Source organism: Gavia stellata, chromosome 9 (genome assembly GCF_030936135.1).
Source record: "Gavia stellata isolate bGavSte3 chromosome 9, bGavSte3.hap2, whole genome shotgun sequence".
Lineage (NCBI taxonomy): Eukaryota > Metazoa > Chordata > Aves > Gaviiformes > Gaviidae > Gavia > Gavia stellata.
The window spans coordinates 23,774,334-23,796,610 of record NC_082602.1 but is presented as its reverse complement, the minus strand read 5'-3'; the positions used below and the strand labels follow the sequence as shown (position 1 = coordinate 23,796,610).

The window sequence follows — 22,277 nt, the reverse complement described above, 5'->3', positions numbered from 1 at the left end:
ACTACAATATTGAGGCAAACAGAAATCTACTGAACTGAGACCAAGAGCTGCACTTCTCCTGATGTGGGCATTCAAGCTTTGGATCCTCAAACTGTATATTGGAATAACAGAGGTGTTTTGTAATATGAATTCTGTTGTCAAGTATAAAACAGAAGACCAGAGTAGATCACGTCCAAAGTAATAAAACTCCTGAAATGCACTGTGTGGATGCCACGTCCCTAGTACCAACTTTCCCTCTAAAATCTGTTGCTCTTACATCTTACTACTTACTATTGCAAAAATTGCCCGAGTTTCTAGCACTCAAATAGTTTGCATGTTTTAACTGGGAAAGGTCTACCGTGATCCACCTAAGCCAGATGAACAGGCCTGTTCAAGCCTGTTCATACAGCCGGTAATCCCCAATGGATCAAAACACTGAGAGATAAACGGAAAAATAGTAATCACCAGATAAGGTGAGACCAAAATCCTGTGTTTCTCCAGACAGTGGCCAGTGCTTCAGGTCTCTGCCTGTTACGAAAGTTTCTTCATGGGGCTTCATTACACAAAAGCTAGCTCCCCTGATGTGAGACCATCAAAAGCTCTTTACCTTTCCCACTGTAGATCTCACTAGTGCAACACTTGGTGTTCTTCTTTTCCATAAGAAAGATTTTGAGCTATAAATGCTCTGTGAACTAAACCACACAGTTACTCTACATTCTGGTAGGAAATCCCATCACAGATGTACCAGGAACAGTCTGCAGCCATGCAGGGGTATACTGCCCTGACTTGTGCACCAAATACCTCCACTAACTCAATGGAAGGCTCTTTTCTCTCTAGTCAATACTATACCTGTTTTCTAAGGGCGAAAAGATAACAGAGGCAAAAAAGACAAAATGTTTTCTCTAGGAGGAGTTTATCGTAGTAATTCTGTTTTGATACTCTGAGATAAACTTTTTTCGCACTACACTTTTTGTGAAGACTCTTATTATATTCTGTTATTTCAGTTAGCATTGCCTTTGACAGCCTAATGACCTCCTGATGTAAACTACTTCTCATCAACACTTAAAGCCACAGGTCTACCTAGATTGCTTCTGAGCAGCTACTCAATATAGTAGTGAAATTATCAAGGTGCAACCTCTACTGGTGTCCTATCCTGTCCATGAAATGCCATAATGAAAGATTCCTTCCCCACTTCCCAAAACAGTAAGAGAAGAGAGGTGCTGCTTTCAAACACAGGACAGCAGAGTACTGAGTCCAACGCTCTCTGGAGCTGGCTGCCAGGGTTGTGCAACAAACTACTCTCACAGGCTATGTTTTCAACAGTCCTGACACCATGTTGAAATCTTGAGCTTTGCTTAAAGCCCTTCCTCCTGCAGAAGCAGCATTGTATTTTTCACTCCACACAGCAGACTCAGTTGATACGCTCTCACCCTGAAAGCCTGGGGTCGACCAAAACACTGAACAAGTTTGCTCTCAAGAATGGCTGTAGAACAGCACTTTCCAGATACTTCCCATCGGAGAAGCCTCAAACATCCCACTGACTACAGTCATGGGCTCATTTATTCAGTGGTAAAATTTATGCCAGGAAGAACACTATACAGAACATCACACTATATTCAGGAGCACCCTTTAAGAGAGCGCAGATATCAAAATCAACCTCATACCACAGATATTTCAGAATACTGGAACTTAAGTGCTTTCCAAACATGCTGTCTTGCTATCTTTACTTAACATTTTAATAAGCAGTGCAAATAAGATTGGTATTTATAACTGTATTCAGCGAAACTGGCATATAAGCTATAACTCAATCATAAACATCCATAATTTGGAAGCACATCTTGAGAAACAAATATAATTACAGCTCAATCACCTCAGTGTAGATAGTCCAAGACTTACAGTATCAGATGTTTAAGCAGAAGTTGTTTCGCAATGCTTTCAGCTTACTCAAGTTTCACTTTCCCAGGGACTGTGAAATTAAAAGGCCTTCTTTATAGCTAAGGTGATTAGAAATTCATCCCAAATCAAACTCAGAATAAAGTTTGCTCTCAAGTCATGAGTTCTGGGGACTGTTTTCCAAAATCAGGTCTGGAATCTTTCATCACAAATCAGTGCTCTCTATCACACGTGCAAATTCAGAAGCCTGTTCTGGCTGTGTCAGATTGCTAGGTAAATGAGAAATCTTCACCTGCAAATCAGGTATGAGATGTCAAGTCTTGAGTTTACCATTTGTATATAGTAACATGCAGTTATGGAAGATCCTGGATAAAAAGTGAGCTGTGATAAGGAACACATAATTACAAGCTTTGTGTAATTATTGTGCAGGCAGCATTTGAAGTCCTTTTCTTGAAATAAACATCTATCAATTTTTCACTTCTGTGAAAAATCTTACTAGTTTATTATACCAGGAATTTATAGTATATGCAGAAAAAATTGCTATTCATAAATCAAGTAAGTGTTCTGTAGTCAAGACTGATTTCTAGATTACTTTCTAACATCTATTTTTCATTTGTTCATAATTTTTAACAACTCCAGACTGAAATTTTTCATCCTTGCCTTCCAAGCAAAGACGATCTCTTTTCCTGAGACATATGAATAAATTCTCAATTGTAAGAGATTTTTCGTATCAGGGAAGTGCCTTTGTAATGCTGAGATGTTCCACTTGAAATGTCTGCATTTGCACAATTCAAACTGCAAGAACCAGAAACATTACACATTAACTCCTTTTTTGTCCTCCCTCTTCCACCTGCCTTTTCTCTTTTATTTCTTCATTAAGGAAGGCAAACAACCTTATGTGGAAAATTCACTTTTCAGCTTTTTCACAGCTATCAACATTGAAATCCATGGACAAGTTCTCTATACACCAGGTGCAAAGACCTGGATCCCCTCTTAGCCCCTTTGTAGCCGGGTCAGGAGAGAGTTCGTAAGACAAAATCTTCTGGAGTGATGGTGTCCAATAATCACTAAACCTGGATTTGATAACTGTGGATTTGAGACCTTGCTTTGCCACAGACTTCCTAAGTAAACTCAGCCAAATTATTTCAGCATTCCCTGCTTCCTTTCCCACCTGCAGAGTGGAAATAATAGCATTTCCCTATCTCACAGGGGTGCTATAATGGAAAAGTATCAGGAATTGTGATGTCCTTACTTAAAATAGTAAGGAAAACTGTACAACTGCACTGCAGGTGAAGGCTGTAAGTTGCTTCCCAAGGTCCCATTCACCAGCTGTGATGCCACAGGGCTGTGGGAGTTACATGCATTGGGGACATCTGAATATCGTGGGGATTACTAACCAAGCAGTGGCCTATACTGCCATCACCGCAGCTGGCAGACAGACCTCTGTGCTGTCAGGGGCCACCCCAGGCTTGTGGGCAACAAAAGATGATGATGGTTCAAAGGACAAACAAGCCTCCGTTGGCAAAATTAATTCTAGTCTGCTCTTGGAGATTTACACACAGCCTTTCTGGACAACTTAGTCAGACACTTCAGTGCATTTTTAACTCATTGTCCATGCTTCTAGCGAGAATCATTGTCTCAAACACTTGCATGCATAATGCATTTTCTTCCATTACATTTTTACTTCTCTTTAAAATGACAAGAAGATTGAAGGCATAAACATCAAGACAATAGTTAAGAATAAAACAAAAGACAAGTCAAGAAATAAAATAGCAGACTTCTAACAGACTACAATGACATTCAAATTTCACATGCAGAGAATTTGCTAATCCTTTTTGGAGGGGAGGATTACATAGGCATTATTATTAGATTTAGTCTTAATTAATAAATGTAGGGTGTGTAACATGATACTTTCAGTTTCACTTTGAAATATTTCGATTTCTTTCTCCTCTATTTTTATTTCAGTGGATTACTTTGCCTAACCAAAGACAAATCCTAATAAAAATACTAATAAAATCAATGAGATTTCTGTAAGAATTAGACTGTTTCCTTAGGAAATAATAAAGACAAAGAGCTTTTACTGTCTCTTTAAGCAAGATGCAGCAGTACAGAAATCTTGTGAGAATCTGCATTTGGACTTTCCCCACTCCAGAGAAAGCTCCAAGATGAAAAAGCAAAGGTGGTAGATGACTTCTAGCCTAATACTTAGTAAGCAGGAAAGGTTTTCCCTTCTCCTTGGGATATACCATAATGGATTTTTAATTACCCTATACCCTTTAAATACCAGTGCTGACTGAGGTTGGTTTTTTGTCTAAATATGTAGATTTAGTTCCTTGCTTTCCTTAGTTTTTGATGTAGCTTAAATGCCACTTTAAAAATCTCCACTTACTCCCAAAACTGGAAAAGGACAGGGCTGCAAATTCAGAAGATACCTCTTGATACAGTGAGTTCCCAATAAAAATGATAGCTAAAAGACACCAGAAGAGGTTTCCAGTACATAACCACTCTAGTGTCACAGAAACATACTACAGGACACTTTCTTGGTAGCTATATACACTCCAAACAAAAAAAAAAAGTGTCTGAATTTGACTTCAAATCACATCTTTATATATTATTTACTCATTTTTAGCATAGAAGGGCTATGACAAAAGTCTATTCAGGCATCAAATATTTACAAAGGCAGCCATTTCCTGCTGATTAGAATTAATTCTGGATATTCTCCTGTTCACAGGAGGATCTAGGAAATATTTGCTCAGCAAAGCAACATCATCTTGCCTCCTGTTACAGCAGCAGACACTCCTGCAGCAGAAAGGGGGCAACAGACACTTGCATTACAGCAGTTTCTCTTCCATCCTGCCATGACAAATCGAGACTTCTGCAATGACACCAGTTACTTGAGAAGGAGGAAAGACCCCCCCTCACAGCTCAGGAGCATATTGTGTTCCAAGTTCTTCTAGGAAGCTTACTTCTGCTCTTGTAACTAGACTGTTCATCGTGCTAACTTGGATCTAAAGTCAGGCAAAACTGGTATTCTGAAGTAATTTTTGAAGTGTTTTGCCAAAGCTAAACAATGAAAGAATGGAAAGATCACAGCATTAAAAGCCTTGTGGCACCACCACAGACCGCACGGATTTGAACCTGAGACCAGAGTTTAATCATAGCATCTTTCCCATCTAAGCTCCATGTCAAAAGAAGTACCTTGTCAGGTGAACACAGACACATTCCAATACTATGAATCTGAAAATGAGCATTTTTCTTAGTACTAAGGAAATTCAATCCAATCTTCCAACCAAGCTTTGCCATATTTTTGCAATTTGCCAAAAATTTACGACAGTCTATCTTGGCAAAATATGCTGTCCACTATTTAAGTCAAATAACATTTGATACTTTTCCACAGATAAACAGTGGATTTGTATGTTATGCATTGTTTTATATTGAAAATAATGCATAAAGAAAATTGTACAAGGGAGAAACTATTTCTGTACATCGCATTCTCCTACGCCTGCAACCACACAGAAGGCATTTTCAAACAAACTATCTTTCTAAACTGGACACGGAGATGCAAGGTGGAATTACCTTAATGGTGTTCCAGGTGGGATGAAAACCAAACCCAATATAGAAGCCATTCAGGCTAGCAATATGTTCAGCTTAAGGCCAATGTATATCACCTTATGTTCAGTCCTGTGCAGTTTGGCTTTTAGATCATGAGCAACTCGCCTCCTGTCAGCCCACCATCTGCTTATAGTTCACAATTAAGACAAACTCAGAGATGCAGTACTCAGGCAACAGCCTTACCTGTCTTGCATCATCCCTTAAAATTTTAAATGAAGGCTATTTTAAGCAAACACAATGTCTAAAACACCCCTACCTCAGTGGCCTTTCTCACTAAACAATTTCTTCAACTGCAGTTGAAGTTGACAGGAAATAACCGTGATTACAAGCCTGTCTTTGTTACCAAAAATAAAGAGGTAGCTAGAAACTACATTTGGCAGAGCTTATAGAGAGAAAGCAGACACCTATATACAAGAATCACTGGAAGTCATTAGAGATGGTAAATAAAACAGCATTCAATCTTTGAAAAAGATACTACAAATAGTAGCAATACAGTTCTTTCAAAAGTTGAAAATATACAAAAATACAGAAAACATACAAGTTTGTATTTTCTGATCAAGTCCCTATATCCAGATATTTGCTGGGGTCTTACTACTTTCTGAATAGCAATGGTGGCAGTTCAGATGTTACCATGCTACAGTATTGCAGCTGTGGTTAAAGTGGAAACTAACTTGGCAATGTTTTAGTTCTTGTGGTTCTGTGGACTATATTCCTGCCCCTTGGCTGAGCAGCAAAAATACACAACAAAAGGCTTGCTTTATGCACATACTACTGTCAGACTGAATTATCACCATTGCAATGATGAGGAATGCGTCAGGGTTACAGATGTAGTGTCAGAGTTGGAGGGTTTTTTCCATTTTAATGAAAACTGCATCCAGAAATTCCAATGAAACTAAAGAATTGTGTCCTTTTTTCCCATCCTTTCTTACTGAAAATAATCCCATTCTCAAACAGTTGAAACACCAGTTGATATTATCTGGAGGTCACCAAAGAACTGATAGCATATGAAGATGTCAGAGGAAATCCCAATTTTTCCTCCCAACACCCTTGATGCCTGCAATGGACACCAGTTTCAAGTTGTCTGAGTATCTACTATGGCACATTTTATCCTCCCTATCCCAGTTAGGAAAATACAGAAAGAGGTGCAGAGGTTGCAGTCTTAGCTGGCTTATGTCTGCATATATAATATATAAATCAATACAAGCCTAGAACTGTCTCCAGAGTCTCCTCCTTCAGCCCCATGATTTTACATTACTCTCTGTTCTGGAGCCTGTTCAGGACAACTTCTAAATTAGAAAATTTTAGAATTAGTCAACCTTGCCCAGTCTCCTTTCATGGTATGTGCTCAGCCATCTATGGAATGCCATTTGGTGTGGGGTTCACAGTATAATTATAGAAGTGTTTCTTTAATATTGGAAACACTATGCTCATTTTTAGGGACGTCAAGCAAGATAAACCACAGAATTTTGATAACAGTGTGACAGACTAATGCTAAATAATGCTAGATGTCTCTTAACCCTCTTTGAAGATCAAGAGTGCATCAGCCTCTGAGAAAAAAGCATATGCTGGTCCAGCTGTAAGGAGAGACAGGTCTGTGACAGTCAACTTAATCTCACTAAGTTTTAGTGAAAGTAGAAACATTTATCTTTGTTAGTACTCTAGACCAGCCTGAATAGCAATAGAGTATCAGTCGCAGAGCAACTCAAGTTGGGTACCAAAAATCGAAGAAACAAGTCACCTTTTTAAGACACACACCCAAATGACCTGCTTATGTTTGTACACAAAGCCAGAAGCAGAACCAGAAATGGAAGCTGTTGCCCAAATCACAAACCGGTTCTTCACCATTGTCATATGTCTGGACAAGATCTTTTTCCTCCACCCTGTCAGTTGATGTGCTTTCCTTTTCTCTATTACATGGCTGTACTCAGACCACAGAGAAGAGGTTGTTGTAGTTTCGATTCACTGGTCTTTCTTCCCTTTTAGAAAATCGTATTTGGTAGTCAGAAAGTGCTGCACCTGGGACTCAAAACTCAGAAGAAAATAACTTCTGGCTCATTCAAGCAATGAAGTGTGAAGGACTATTAATTTATAATCTCATTTTAGCAGAATTCCACATGTGCCCCAGCTCAGCTACACACTGGGCAGAAAACAGAGCAGATGTCTTGGCTCGTTTCGCTCCAAGTTTCCAAACTGGAGTCCTCTCAGTTTTTGAAAGAAATACAATATTTAATTTACAGCATGTTATCAACACATATTTAGGCTCTCTGCAGGAGAGACATTTCATTCTTCTCGCTTTAGACTAGCCTCTGTGAAAATGAGTGAAATCATAACCTCTTCTTGCTTTTGTATAAGCATGCAGAGCTTTATTCATTAGTTCATACGTTTGTGCTGTGATCGCAGGCAGCCTGTGCAGTATTTCTAAGATAATGAAGGAAAGCATTAAACCCTTTCATTCAGACTGTCTGGAATTCAGAAATGAGAAGAGAACAGGTAAACGGTTGAGATAAGATACTAAGCCATGAAAACTGCAGTGCTTAAAAACGGGGTCAGCGAGACAAGCAGGGGAGAGAAGTTACAAGATGAGCTGCAAGGAGAAGTTAAGGGACTGTGGCAGGAGGGCCTGTTGCAGCTGCAAGCCAGACGGTGCTGTAGCAACCAGTCACTTGAAACGGCTTCAGGAGAGGCTGATCAGCACAGCTGGCCTGGCAAAAGACGAAGTGCAGTTTGTAGGAATGCCACAGCAGCCCTTTGTGCAACAGACTCCAAGACCTGAAACCCAACAGCCTGCACAGCTACAGGTGGCAACCCACAGAATTAATAAATTTGCCAAAAATATATATTTCAAAGATTTGCCCCAAACAAACACAGAAATTGCATTCAGCATGCAAATAAATACCTCTTTACTAGCACCTTCCTCGTAAACTCCCTTTCCAAGAGCAACACCAGTGTGAGGAATGTAGAAACTACCTTAGCAACACCACAGACACTGGCATGATGGTACCCATGCATATCTGTATGACAGATGGTATTAACACTTGTCAACATGTGATTCAGAGCATCAGAGAGCCTCTCTGGATACATGATCTGTAACCACCTAAATACAGACAGTACATAATGCACATATTTATGAAATTAAGAGTCACAGGCAACCTCCATACTAGCTTTCTCTAATTTTCAGTGCTTCAGAGCATCTGTACACTTGCAGTGGGTGCAGCGTAGGGACTGAGGGGCTAGCACCAAGAACAGGAGCTGCTCAGGTGCCAGAAGCAGGAAAGCTGCACTACTGCATGCTGCACGTGATCTGAAATGCCTTGTCTCAAGCAGCAGCTCTGCTACGTCTTGTTCCAGAGACTGCTCAGTTGTCAGCAGCTCTGGCACCGTGCTCCACCGCACAGTGTAAACACACTTTGACTTTACAATCTTGATGTTTGTTTATAATTCTTAGAAGTAAAATTCAGATATGCTGTGAATTCTTGAAGAGGTGAAGTATTTTCAGGCCAGACTATGGCCAATCTCTTGGCACACTAACAGCAGTGTATGCAGCTTCCCTGCAGCATGTTACAGTTTAGGACTACTCAGACCACCTCTCACGGGTTATTTTATCAACCTTCTAGAGGACAGAGGGATGAAAGGACATTCTCCAGAGTAGGGAGGCAGTTCAGTCTCCCTGCCCAAAGCTGTCTTGGTCTGGCCTGAGACTGCTGTTAAAAATTGTAATGGAACAGTATTGCCTGATCTTTTTTTAAAAATATTTTATTGTTCCACAAACCATGCCTGATTTTTCAAAGTCTGACAATCTCCTTCTGTTGCTAACTGTCAAGCATTCTGAGGGGAAAAAAAGAGATTTTATGTATTTTGCAGTTCTTATACTAGCTTTCCTGTTTTCCATTCTCCTCCACCCACTGCCATTGCACATTTTAGGTACTCTCCAATGATATCCTTGACAGAGCATTAAGTCTCAGTTTCTTCTTCACAATTCTGGCACTTCAGCTTCCCCAGACACCTGCTACCACAGCCCTGTCATTTCTCCTATTTAGTTCCTCACTGCCCAGTTTCATGGCTTTTTATTATGTTACAAAGCTCTCAGAATACAGACAATAAGCTAAAAATATCTTACCATTTTGGTTAATTTGCCTTACCATACATTTCATGAAAGTAGTAAGATCCTCTTATAAATCCCTGATCTGGCTGACATAATTACCTTTATCAGTATGTATCTTCCTTATCTCATTCCTCTGGCTCAAGCAATATTCTGAAGAAATACACAGGAATATAAGGCATATCCATGCTGTTGCTTTAATGAATAGATATTACAGTTCAAGATCACAGAAGTAAAAGGACTGTTTGTATTGCTTGAAATGTCAGCATGAACTACCAGCTATATTCCTTTTATATTACTGGTACAAAAAATGTTTAAGAAGTTATTAATAACTAGATGTTTTTTGTCCACATATAGCCCACAAATAGATAGATTTAAATATACTCTGAAAAAAATTCCCAAGTCAAATATTTCCTGTCATTATTTTGTCTTTTTAAAAAATGGAAGTATGATTCACATGTACAGTTTTACAGGTATTCTCTGCTTGCTAATCCCTTTCTGGGGATTTATTGAAAATTACAGATAAAACCAAAATTTCAACAATTTCAGCTTTTAACCAAAAGCAGTACTAAACATGTATAATATACCTCCATCACATTGGTACTTTATTGGTTTTTAGCTTAAAAAAAAAAGTGGCCCTAAGAAAACACTGAAAAATAACAAATGTAGCTAATTTCAGATCACAGACGAGAGCTCTTACAGATGATGTCTTCACAGCAACACTTCTCTACCATCATCAAGGTGAATATAGTATCAGATCCTCTGTTAAACACAGTGAATAATGGGAATAAATTCTTCAGTATTAAAGCCACACCTTAAATACTGTGTTCAGTTTTGGGCCCCTCACTACAAGAAGGACATAGAGGTGCTGGAGCGTGTCCAGAGAAGGGCAACAAAGCTGGTGAGGGGTCTGGAGCACAAGTCCTATGAGGAACGGCTGAGTGAGCTCGGACTGTTTAGTCTGGAGAAGAGGAGGCTGAGGGGGACCTTATCGCCCTCTACAACTACCTGAAAGGGGGTTGCAGAGAGGTGGGTGCTGGTCTCTTCTCCCAAGTGACAAGTGATAGGACAAGAGGAAATGGCCTCAAGTTGCACCAGGGGAGGTTTAGATTGGATATTAGGAAAAAATTCTTCACTGAAAGGGTTGTCAGACACTGGAACAGGCTGCCCAGGGAGGTGGCTGAGTCACCACCCCTGGAGGTGTTTAAAAGACGTGTGGATGAGGCGCTTAGGGACATGGTTTGGTGGTGGACTTGGCAGGGTTAGGTTTACGGTTGGACTTGATGATCTTGAAGGTCTTTTTCAACCTAAACGATTCTATGATTCTATGTAAATGGTCCAGAACCAGCCTAAGTCAGAACCAACATATCAGCGTATGTCTATTCCTATCATGTACCTTGCAGAGTCCACAGGATGGAACACCAGTTTCTGGGAAAGCCCCACTTTCTGTACAGATTTGAAATGTTGTTCATTCACAACCAAAGCACCAAGAACATTTTGAAATGCAGCCCCATGGCGTAGCTCCAGCAGATACCTGGGCAGGCTTAGAATTTACTCTATACCAAGATCAAAATTTTGCTCCTTTATTATGGCACTTCTTTCTACTCTAATATTCTTGAGTATTGGCTTACTTATAGTAAAGCAATCCTGGATCAGATCAAAGGTCTAATTCATATGACATTTGTGACATTAGCCTGCATCGGGCACCTAAGGAAGATAAGAATGAGCAAATGGGTCTGGGTGGGTGCCTCCGTATGCATGCGTATGAACAGTACGTCACCCACTGAGTTGGTATAACATCCCAATGGATCATGCTGAAACAAATAAATTTACGCTGTGAACTTTGATTCAGGAAAGTGTTGGTGGTAGCAGTTCCACCAGGAATAAGAATAATAATAGAAATCTATGATTTTTTTAGAAGCTCATGGTACTTTGAGGAGTCTTTTTCATAAAAGGCGAAATTCTCCCATGAATAGAATGATGAAAGTTAACCGACCTCGAGGAAGGCTTAAGCTTGAAAGAAATCACAACCCTTAAGGAAGAGATACCTTAAAAACCAATAATTTCTGCCTGGAAGACTCTATTGTATCACTATTGTCTTCCTATTTGCTAACTAATACAGACATTTTATAGCAAATGCTATACAAATGATACATAACTTGTCAACAGTTTCAAATTACAAATAGTACGTATCAATCTAGTCTTCACTCATCAGTCTGTTTATAAACATATTCATGACTCAACATTATTGTGGCAATAACAAACAGGACAATTTCAAATGTATAACGTAAGCCCAGGCAAATCTCTACAACACAGAGAAGGTTTAAGTACCCAAGTCCATGCTGCAGATGTTGGTAAAATCCACTAGTGTCCAGAAATTAAAAATCTCATAAGACTATCATCTAGGTATATTATTTCTAAACTACCAGTCAGAAACTTTCTTTAATCCCAAAATATTTGATTGTCGTTTCCTCAATTCAGTGACATTCTTCTTGTTCTCTGTTAGAACAACATAAAATGAAAAGGGATAATTGTTTATGAATAAGACGACTATGTGCTACTGCAATACAATGAATATTCAAATTTACCCATATGTGTTTCTTTACATGTAGACTGCTATCTTCTTCTTTCACTTCTCCCAGAGTTCCCCTTATATTTTAAATCTGAAGGGATGACAAAAAAAAGTAGAAACAGTTATTCTGAAACCCAGTGTTTGATACTAAATGTAGAAATTTTTCTCCCAATATACTCAGAGTAGAAAGAAGCAGGCTCTTATGACCACAAACTTATGAAATAACTCTTTTAAATGCTGTACTACAACAATAAATGCTTCAAAATAGGATATATAAAAAAATAATAAGCCACTCTGATATAGTGTGGCACTCCTATTCATCTGCTACAGTTTTGTAGTCTTAATGCAATGAAACTTACCAACTGCATAAACATATTCTTTGCAACAATTCACAAAATTTGCAGTCTTAGACAACAGAAAAATTTCATGGCTATAGTTACAAGTCTGAGCAATTTTTCTCCACAGAAGAGAGTATTCCATGAAACTTTATTTCATTTCACGGCCATATAGCACCTTTGGTCATAAAATGTTATCTTGTTATTATTTCAAATAGTAGTTTGCTACTTTTTTAATTAATAAGATAATAACTTCTTTCTTTAGCAAGTCTCCCATCTCCTTGATCATTTCATTGTCATTTTTTGGAGGTGGTATTCCAAATCCACTATACTTTTGGGTCAGAAGGACTTTTGGATCTTTTTCTGTTTGGTGAACATAGCGAATGGTGAACATTTTCTGCTCCCTGAACATAGCGTTAGGCAATTCCAGTTATCCAAGAAACAGAAGAGAGCAGTATTAAGAAGATGGAAACACCTGAAAACAGAAAAGATTGTTTTCTGAAAACAGAAAATACAGACAAAAGTATTTTTCCTGTTCCTAAGCAGTAACAGGAAAATCCTCAGACAGCAATTATTATGGTCGGTGAAGCAGTGCAGATTACCAAATTGTGCCAGAGAAAAGATGCACCAACCATTTTCCTTGACTGTATTTATTACAGGCCAGTGCAGGAAAGAAGTGGTTTAAAAACTATTGGGTTTTCAGCATTTTCCAGGTACTGAAGGCATCATGATACGTGTAAACAATACCAGCGCTAAACAAAAATAACCTCATTCTAAGACATCCTTTTCATTTTGAAATTTGAAAACTTTGTGCAACCTTTTGTCTGTGTGAGTATACACAGCAATTTTGTCAGCAGGGACACAAACATATTTAGACCGTTTACTATCTATGTCTGAATTCTGACTGACGCTCAGCAGGCACACGCAGAAAGGAGGGACACAAAACGCTTCTCCTCCCCACCCTCCTCTGCCCCATGCAAGTCTCATTCTCAGTGCCAGGGCCAAATAACCCACTCCGCTAAGCACTCCCACTGCGGCCTCGTGGGTACCCTCCTGGGTAAATCCATACCCCAAACAGGAGGATGGACAGGGAAGCAAACTTGTCCAAGATTTAATCTGGTTGCAGCAAGAGATGAGGAAGGAGAGCAGGGTGTACAAGCCCCAGAGAAAGTCAGAAACAAGAGTGGCTTGCCAGTCTGCAAAGAAGCCCGTGCCCCTATGCCCTCCCTTACGTGGTTAGGATCAGAGCTAGATTAAAGCTGGCCAGTTACGAGGACCTTCATTGCAGTCACTCTTGACTGCTGGAAGGGGATAAGGTTTGCAGACCAAGCAGCAGCACTATTCTTCAGTCACAGTAGCTGGCAGTTGACTCCAACACAGGTCACTGCCTCCAAGGCAATCTGACCTCAAACACTTTCAGTTTAACATTAAATAATTAGTCTGTCTGAAGGAGCAAATTTTGTGTTTCTGTGTGCATGTGAAACAGGTGACAGTAAAACTGAAAAGCAGAAGTGCAGCTTTTTACACAGTGGGTTTGTCCCCAGAGAAATAAAACACATTTTCTCCACAGGTGCTAAAATGAGTTTGCTCAGAAGCCCCTTCATGAGAAAATCCTACTAAATTTACTGTTTCCACATCTTTGCCTACCCTGCAGTGCATGCCTACACGTACGGCCTGTTTCCTCCAGTGAGCCTAAAGACAAACCCAAATCCTGTTCAATTAAATTTAGAGCTGCGTTTTCAAATGCATCTACTATTACTATTACTATATGAACAACTTTGCAAATGCCATTTAGTATCCAAAGTGAGAACAGATTAAAGCTTTAAGATTTCTAGGGCAGTTGCTAGGAGTCTTCCAAAATTAGCACTGTGGCATTGAACCATTTGACCCACAGTGAGGAGACTAAAACTTCTGAAAATTAGTATTATTTAAAAACAGTTGGGACAGAAAAGTACCTTCCTCTCATCTGCTAAGACACAACTGAATGCCCACATGTAACTTTTCCTGTACAAGCAGTGTTTTCTAGTTTTTAACACAGCTTATAAGCATCCTGGAAATGGAAAAAATCCATTCAAATAGACTAATAAATGAGAGTCTGAGATCAATGCCTGGAAAAAAGAGAGATGTATTATTTTAATCATGAAGCAGCAGTGTTTCACCTGTTTATAGCAATCAGTAAGTAGTCATGTCATGACATTGACAGAGAACGTCATGAGAAATCATGTTCCATAAACTCATGGTTTCCAAATACCAGCTATGGGACATCGAACGGTAAATTAAGTAGGCAGTGTATCAACCGAAATAGAAATCGAGGGGAAACAAAACTATGTCTAAATTGGCATAGTTTTAAACAATAGAGTTTGAGTGCTCTTTTGGCCTGGTACCAAGTCCCACAAATTTGCATTCAGACCCGTATGATCAAGCACAAAACCCTCCCAAGGCAGCATGTGACAGTCCCCTGCTAACCTTCCATTTCCCCTCTGCTCTTCATCCCCACAGCGTATTGTTAGCACGTCTTCCTACAGATATTCTGAAAGCAGGAGAGATCAAATATGTACAAAATACTTTAAAATAGCAGGCGTTTAGGAAAAATTCAAGCCTGCAACATGGCTACAGATTTCAGTTCAGATGTAGGTGGTATGAATTTGGGCTGTTTTCCAATTCAGATGTAGGTGGTATCAATCTGGGCTATTTTCACTAAACTTCCACAGCCTTGAAAAACAGAACTGTAGCAATCATTTACGTACTTTCATGTGAACGCAGAGTGATCAAGCCAAGTTCCTGCTACTGACCAGCTACATTTACATTTACATTACACTGATTCCATAGTTGGAGCGCTCACCTTTAGTGCTATCCCAGTAGTAGCACAAAGTCAGAGCTCACGCAGTAGACTCAAATTTTAAAGGGAGACCTTTACGTATGAATAAATACTTTCTTTGAAGCAATTATCAGAGTCTGAGAGAGATTTAAGACAGCATGTAGATATAGGCAGGGAGAAGTACCTCTGAGCTAGGTGAAATCCTATGACCTCAAGACAGTAAAATCAGACAGATATTTTGAAGTAAATTTTCAATCATTTTACATATTGCTCAGGAGAGCTTACATTGCTGCTCTTTTGTCAGGACTTCCTGAAGGAAAAGCCAAGCAAAAGCTCACGAAGCTGTCTTTCAAAGAGTAAAATGTGCAAAACCTTGTGGTTCCCCACATTCCCCAGAAGTCAGGAAGTCAAAATGAGAAAATACACTAGCTACTTGGTAAGACAGGTTGTACATGAAATCCACTTGAAGAATTCTTTCCTATAAAGAACAGTTGCATCCTTAACTCCTAAGTACTTCTAAGAAAAAATTTTGGCACGATCTTCTCTATTAATGTTGCAGACAAAATTTTGCTAATTGAGAAGCGGTTAAGAAATGGGTTTTCTAACATGACTGAGAGAAAAAGTAAGTCTTATATGGTCATTTTATGGATAAAATTGAAACCTTGTTATCAAACCGATCGCTTACTTCAAATCATGTTTCTCAGCTGTTTTATATACATTGAAGGCACTAGACTGTATCTATGAGCATTAATGTAATCTGTAAAAAACAGCTTCCTCTTGACATAGTCATGCATAGTTCATTGAGATCCTTTGATGCAGCACTGTCTCCTCAAAGCATTAAAAATAAACATTAAAAAGATTTACTGTAAACTGGTGTTTTAAACTAAGCTATTTGCAGTTCTTTTTATTCACCTTCTCATTGCTAATTTTTTATGCTACATGATACAGTTTACAATTCTCTGCTTTTTATTTCAACTATGTGAAATCCTAGAAGTTCAGAAATGGCAACTGAGAGCCAAGGCTGTACCTATACACTGGCTTGGATTTTTCACGCTCTTCCCTGCAGCTTGATTGCCCATCTCTCCTGTGTACCACAGCTCCTTCCTGGGACACATTCCTAGGGTTTCTTGTCAGGCAGAGAAGGCTATGGCAGATGCTGTTGCATCACTGAGCCTCACCCCGCTATGCAGTCAGGATGTGGCTTCGGCTGCCAACCCCGATCAGGAACTCAAACAGACCCCTATGTTCCCTAGGCTAAACATAGTCATAATCTGTAAGCCACATTAAGACAACGGCATGAATGGTCTCCGTAAAAAGGTGTTAGCATCAAAGCTTATGAATTTAAAAGGAAGATATGTATAGCTGATATTTTATATAATATTTAACATTGTAATATGAATATTAGTGATATGAATATTAGTGATATTAGTAGCTTCAGCAGGAATTCCTGACAAACCCAGAATCATCATACAAACCATGTACTGGAAGGTATTAAACTAGAGAGCATTCATTTCAGTGGAAATCAGAAAAAGCAGTCATCAAAGGAGTCAGAGAGAAACCTTGAGCCAAGAAAAACCATCAGTCTTGTCAGTGATAGCAGTCAAACTCTGGATTTTGCCTAATGGTTTCTCTACAATGGTTGGCTGTGTATGAAGATGCTTGTTCTGATCTAGGAACACCTAAAATGAAGGACTAAAATGCTTCAGACAAGTCTTCCAATCCCTTGCTTCTGTGCTACAGGAGTTTTCTATCTACTCAGAGAAGCAAAGTCAAACCATAAATGATCTTAACAATAGGGTGTAGAAAACTGGAGCCCTGAGTAAACAGGAAATATCTGGCAATTCACAGCAACTCTCAACCAAATGAAGGTAGGATACTCACAGTCTCAGACACAGACTGTTCCACCGAGTCTGGTTTTGACCATGCCTCGATGACCTCACAGCTCTTAAATAGGAACCAGAACACACTACCAGAGTGAGGCAGCATGTACAAGGAATGAGCCTGCGGGAAATAAACAGCAGAAAATAGCAGAGGGGGTAAAAAATAATTTTAGTTTCTGAACATACAAGATAAAGAAGTTGCTTTTTAAAATCTTTTTATTTACGAGCTTAAATGGAGAATTACACAGTCATACTGGGAGAGGATCAGAGAGACAAACCCAGACTAAGCCACAACACTTGCAGTGATGAGGAAATTATGTTGCAACAGTCAGTGGCATTTAGAAAATCTGTCCAAGCATTTAGAAGGTCTTTTCCAAAATTTCAATGGCATTTTGAGCATCAAAAATAAAAGTAAAAAACCATACATATTCTGTGGACCATCCTGCCAAGGGAATTTACTGGCAAATCCTGCATTACCTGTGTGAAGTAATGGTACCAGGAATTTATCTGGTATCTTTTCTAGCCACATACAGGAAAATAAAGTTAGTGGCTATCTACGTAATCACAAAAATGGGAGAGTCTGTGTGAATGCGGATTTTTAAAACATTAGATAAGAAAATACCATTTAGGTAAAGGGCTTGAATGATGATGCTCCAGAAGACCAGTACTGTGGGAACACCTCTGCAAAAAGCCTCATCCAAGACATCAAGATATATTCTCCTGGGGCACCATTATGCCCCACACCCCTGGGACCTGTCCCTCAGCAGGACAGCGCAGGCTGGTCCAGGCTGCCAGGCCACCTCTCAGCAGGCAGCAGCACTTGCCAGCTGGTGACAGTGCATCCCACACCGTCCCCATTGGCCCCAGATATGCCGGGGAGCATGGAAGCGGCACAGGCATCCCTCGAAACAAATCCCCCTCTGCCAAGAACGGCACTTGTGGCTGGGGAGGAGCGTTTCACATTAACCATCACTGTGGTCAAGATGCCACCCACATGGTAAAACAAATCCCAGTTCCTCTTTGGCATTCGCCAAATGAGCATATTAGGTCAAAGAGGGACAGTTGCTGGCGTTGCAACTACAAAAATAGCAGGACGTTATGTTCGCTGCGTGGCTCAAACCTGCCACCGCCTCCAGGCCCTCTCAGGGCTCCGGAAGAGGAAGGCAGGGTGTTTCCTAGAGTGGGGTTAGTGAGGCCCTGGCCCCCCTCCAGCCTGGGCCCCCATAGACACTGTTTTGGGGTGATGAGTAACGCTGGAAGGATGGAGGAACTGCTGCCGCTCACCTGCCCCGTCCCTGGTGCAGGTCTGCAGGACCCTCCTCGCCAGCTGCGAACTGCTTTTTGCTCCTCTCCATATGGACTATACAACCACGCTCTTGACCACAGACAGGGTCAGTCCCAATATGGGCCAGAAGTTTGGACTCTGAAACCACCTGCTGGGCAAAAAGAAGAGGCCTAGGGCTGTTCAGAGGGGCTTAGGCATGTTCTTCTTTATTTAAGAAGGTTTTTCTCTAGTTGTTGTCCTACCTTGTTGCACCCAACCAAGCTTTCTCAACACCAGGGTAGATGGCCAGATAGGCTGATTTGGAGGCAGACCAGAAAGAGCTAAGTGGGCTGTAGTCATTTTCTGGCGAGGCTACACTGTTTAGATCCAGATGGTTTTGACACACGTACACATTTAAAATGGGGAAGAGGATGAATTTCACTGTAACTAGAAAGGCTTTGTTTGACATTTGGGGGCGGGTGGCTTCCTTCTCTTAATTTCAGGACTTTGCCTGCGCTTGACTCTCCATTGGTTTCCCAGGAACAGCTTATTCCAAGGTGGCCAGGAGAAACCACTCTCTCAGATGCCTTGAGTTTAAGATAACTGTGGGATACTGGGTCCTGTATGTGGTTTTTTGGGGAGAGGGACTAATTCATTCTTTGCCCATGTTCTGCATGAGCAAAGAGAGCCAGCCTAGGCCACATGCCCTGCTACTAGTGACCTTCACTAATTCTAGGCCAGGACTCTTTTCTCCCCAAGAACAATCCCCAGTGCCAGTGTGTCTTGGTAGGAGTGGGTATAAAGAGAAGTAAGATATGCCCTGTGTAAGCATTCAGAGGGCCAGGGCTGTGAGGACAAACATCTACCTCCTTTCCCCATACTGCTTTCCAGACAGGTAAAAACAAGCCCTGCTGGAGTAGTAGGAAAGGGTTTGGGTTTTTTTGGCTACAGACTTCTTGTAGATATTAAAGTGAAGCAGGGCTGTGTATTGGGCCATGTATGCGCATGGAAGAAGCAAGCAGGCTGAGGTATGACCAGTGGAGAGGCCCCGCAGCAGATGCCACAAAATCTCATGAACAAGTCTTGTGCAATGGAGACTTTCTAAGGAGTAACTTCTTGGCAGCAGTGCCAGTCTAAGCAGTCACACACCCTATTCCTCCCACCCCGTGCTGCACGCTCACAAACATCTGTGCACCGAATCAAATCAAGGAACCGATGCAGTTAAAACCCCCTTTTTTGTGACTTTTTGCTACGTCATTTGTTGCGGACTCCTTCCCCAGTCTGTTTCACTGCACAGCTACAGAAACATGTGGGCCAGCAGATCACAGGGATGAAAGATCCTGCATGAGCCGCACTGTCACCAAGCCCTGAGCGCAGGGGGCTCAGGGACTGCCCTGAGCACAAGGCATCAGCAGTGGCCCCTTCCTGGGAGCAGCGAGGTGACAGCGCTGCGAGGACAGGATGAAAGTCCTCCGCAGCGGGCATTTCAGAGCATTAAAACTAACCCTGCAAACTGCTGAGTCAGGAAGAAACAAGCCGAAACCAGCACAGCAGTGCAAATGACAGGCTGCCACCAAAGACCTCGGAGGGAAACGGTCTGGGATTTCTGCGACAGTCAGGCAAGAGGCAGATGTGTAAGAGAAATCACTGCATGAGCCTACTGAGGCAAATCCCCTATTCTGATACATGTTTAGATATAGCGGGAAGATTATATAAGCAAAAAGTAAAGCGACGCTACAATTTATTTATACCCACTTCTTCACATTGCCAGAGTGGTAATTTCAACTAATTCAAAATTAATTTAATTTTCAAAATAACTTTTAGGGAGTAAAATTGCAAAGATGTCCAGGTCATAACCAGATACAATGCAGGGTGGAATTCCAAAGTTTTGTGTAGTAAATGACATTCGACGTCATTATGTTATTCCTTAAAGCCCAAAAACTTTATAAGATAGCCCAAAGAGGGCAATTTGTTCACTATGGGAAATACTGTATGCAAATATTGAGTGATTTCTATGCTGAAAGCTCAGAGACCAAAAACGTCAGCTATGCCAAGATCAGAGCAATACTGTTATCAAAGACACAAATCTCATTTCCCCAGAGTCATCTGCACTAACCAGGAAAGTCTGGTTTGCTGCTACATTTTCACAAGACAAAACTATAGTCAGTACAATCTGGGGAGGGGCCACATCCACATGAAAATCTAGCCTAAGAGGCAATAAGAATCTCCCCAAGAAATAACTCTGGGTGTCCTCAAAACATATTGTACTTACCAAAACATATTAACATGATGCAGATGTACATTTTTCAAAAAAGAACGAGTAGGTTTCCTGCCTAGAGCAGCTTTAGCTTATAAACTAATCTGCAGACAGGCCAAAGATACAGAAAGCGACAAGAGTCATCCTCCAATGGTGCAGGATTCAAATTAATCAACACTTCAGGAAAAATGCTGAACATGAATATCTGCTTACATTGCCTTTCAGAAGCAACCAGCTGCCTATAAAGTTCGTCTTTAAAGAGGAAAAATAGTTGACCCCAAGACTAAGCAAAAAAATCCCAGGCTCAGATATATCAGAGCCATTAAACACAGATCAGCTGCCTGCATCTTGGGTGGGAACAGCCTGGCCCTGTGCCCCTGGAAGGATCTGGGTTTGCTCCTGCCTTAGTTTAACAGGGTGAGGATTTTTTACTTTTTTTTTTTTTTCTGACAGTGATATTCAAAAGGATGGAGATAGCAGGGTGATTTTCTGTGCTTTTGCTGGAGCACCTCTGGGAATGGGAAAGTTCCCACAGCAGCGCATTGCTACCTGGCACATCTTCCCTGGGAAGTGCAGAGGAGCGGGGCGAAGGGAGCCGAGCACCCGCATCGGTCCCTGCCGCCTGCGAAGCCACCCGGGGCTGGACGCGCAGCTGCGGGCGGGTTACTGGCCCTGCCAAAGCCCACTGGAGCTCACCTAAACCTCACCCGCTGTAAAGCCAGGGGATCCGAACGGCCGGCTCACCTTCCTCCAAGGCCAAGCCAGCGCTTCCCTGAGGCACTCCGAAAGGTCTAAAGGGAGGAGCGGATTAGCGAGGCCTCGCGTTTCCATTTCCACAGGCTCCACCTCGGCTCCCGGTTCCGCAGCCACCTGTGCGCGCCGCCGGGCGGGACGGGGCGGGGGTGAGGGACGGGGCGGGGCCGGGCCGGGCGCCCCGAGCACCGGCTCCCTCCTCTGCCAGCGCCTGTGGGTAGGACGGAGAGAGGCTTCACAGCCCGCGATTTAACCCAGCGGAGGCATTACTGGCAGACGAAGTTTCCGTCTTGCTCCGACTGAGGGCACCGGGAGGGAGCCGGGCTGAGCCGCGCCCGGCGGGAGGAAGCGGCCGCGTCGGCAGGTGCCGGGTCGGGACGAGCGCGGCGCGTCCCGGCGCAGCGCGGAGCATGGACAGGCTGAACAAGCTGACCGTGCCGGCCGGGGAGAAGTTCAGGTAGGGTCTGGTCCGCTCCCGGTCTCCTCCGCGAGTGGGGAGCGGGGCCGCGCGGGGGCTCCTGCGGGCACGGAGCGGGGTGCGGAGGGGTGACAGGGAGCAGCTTTCCGCGCTGGAGTTGGGGGGACTGGGAGACTCTGAGGCACAAGGAAGTTGGCAGAAGTTGTGGAGTAAAGCGGAGTTACTGCTGGTCGCCAGGGCCGTACGGGGAAGTGCGGAAGGTAAATACCGGTCTGGAGCAATTAATCGGACGCAGATTTCAAAGCAAAATGTGTGTCGTCTTCATTTGGAGTGAAAAGAAGAAGATTTTTAAAGCGTCTGTTTTCAAAGCTGTAAGAAAACAGTCTTTGACTAAGAT

At 41.7% G+C, this 22,277-nt stretch overlaps 1 protein-coding gene across 1 annotated transcript in view; it reads left to right on the top strand.

Annotated features, from left to right (window-relative positions):
- The window catches only part of BLNK (B cell linker), a 99,699-nt gene that overhangs the window by 29,142 nt on the left and 48,280 nt on the right, over window positions 1-22,277 (top strand). The gene's annotated exons all lie outside the window — the stretch shown is intronic.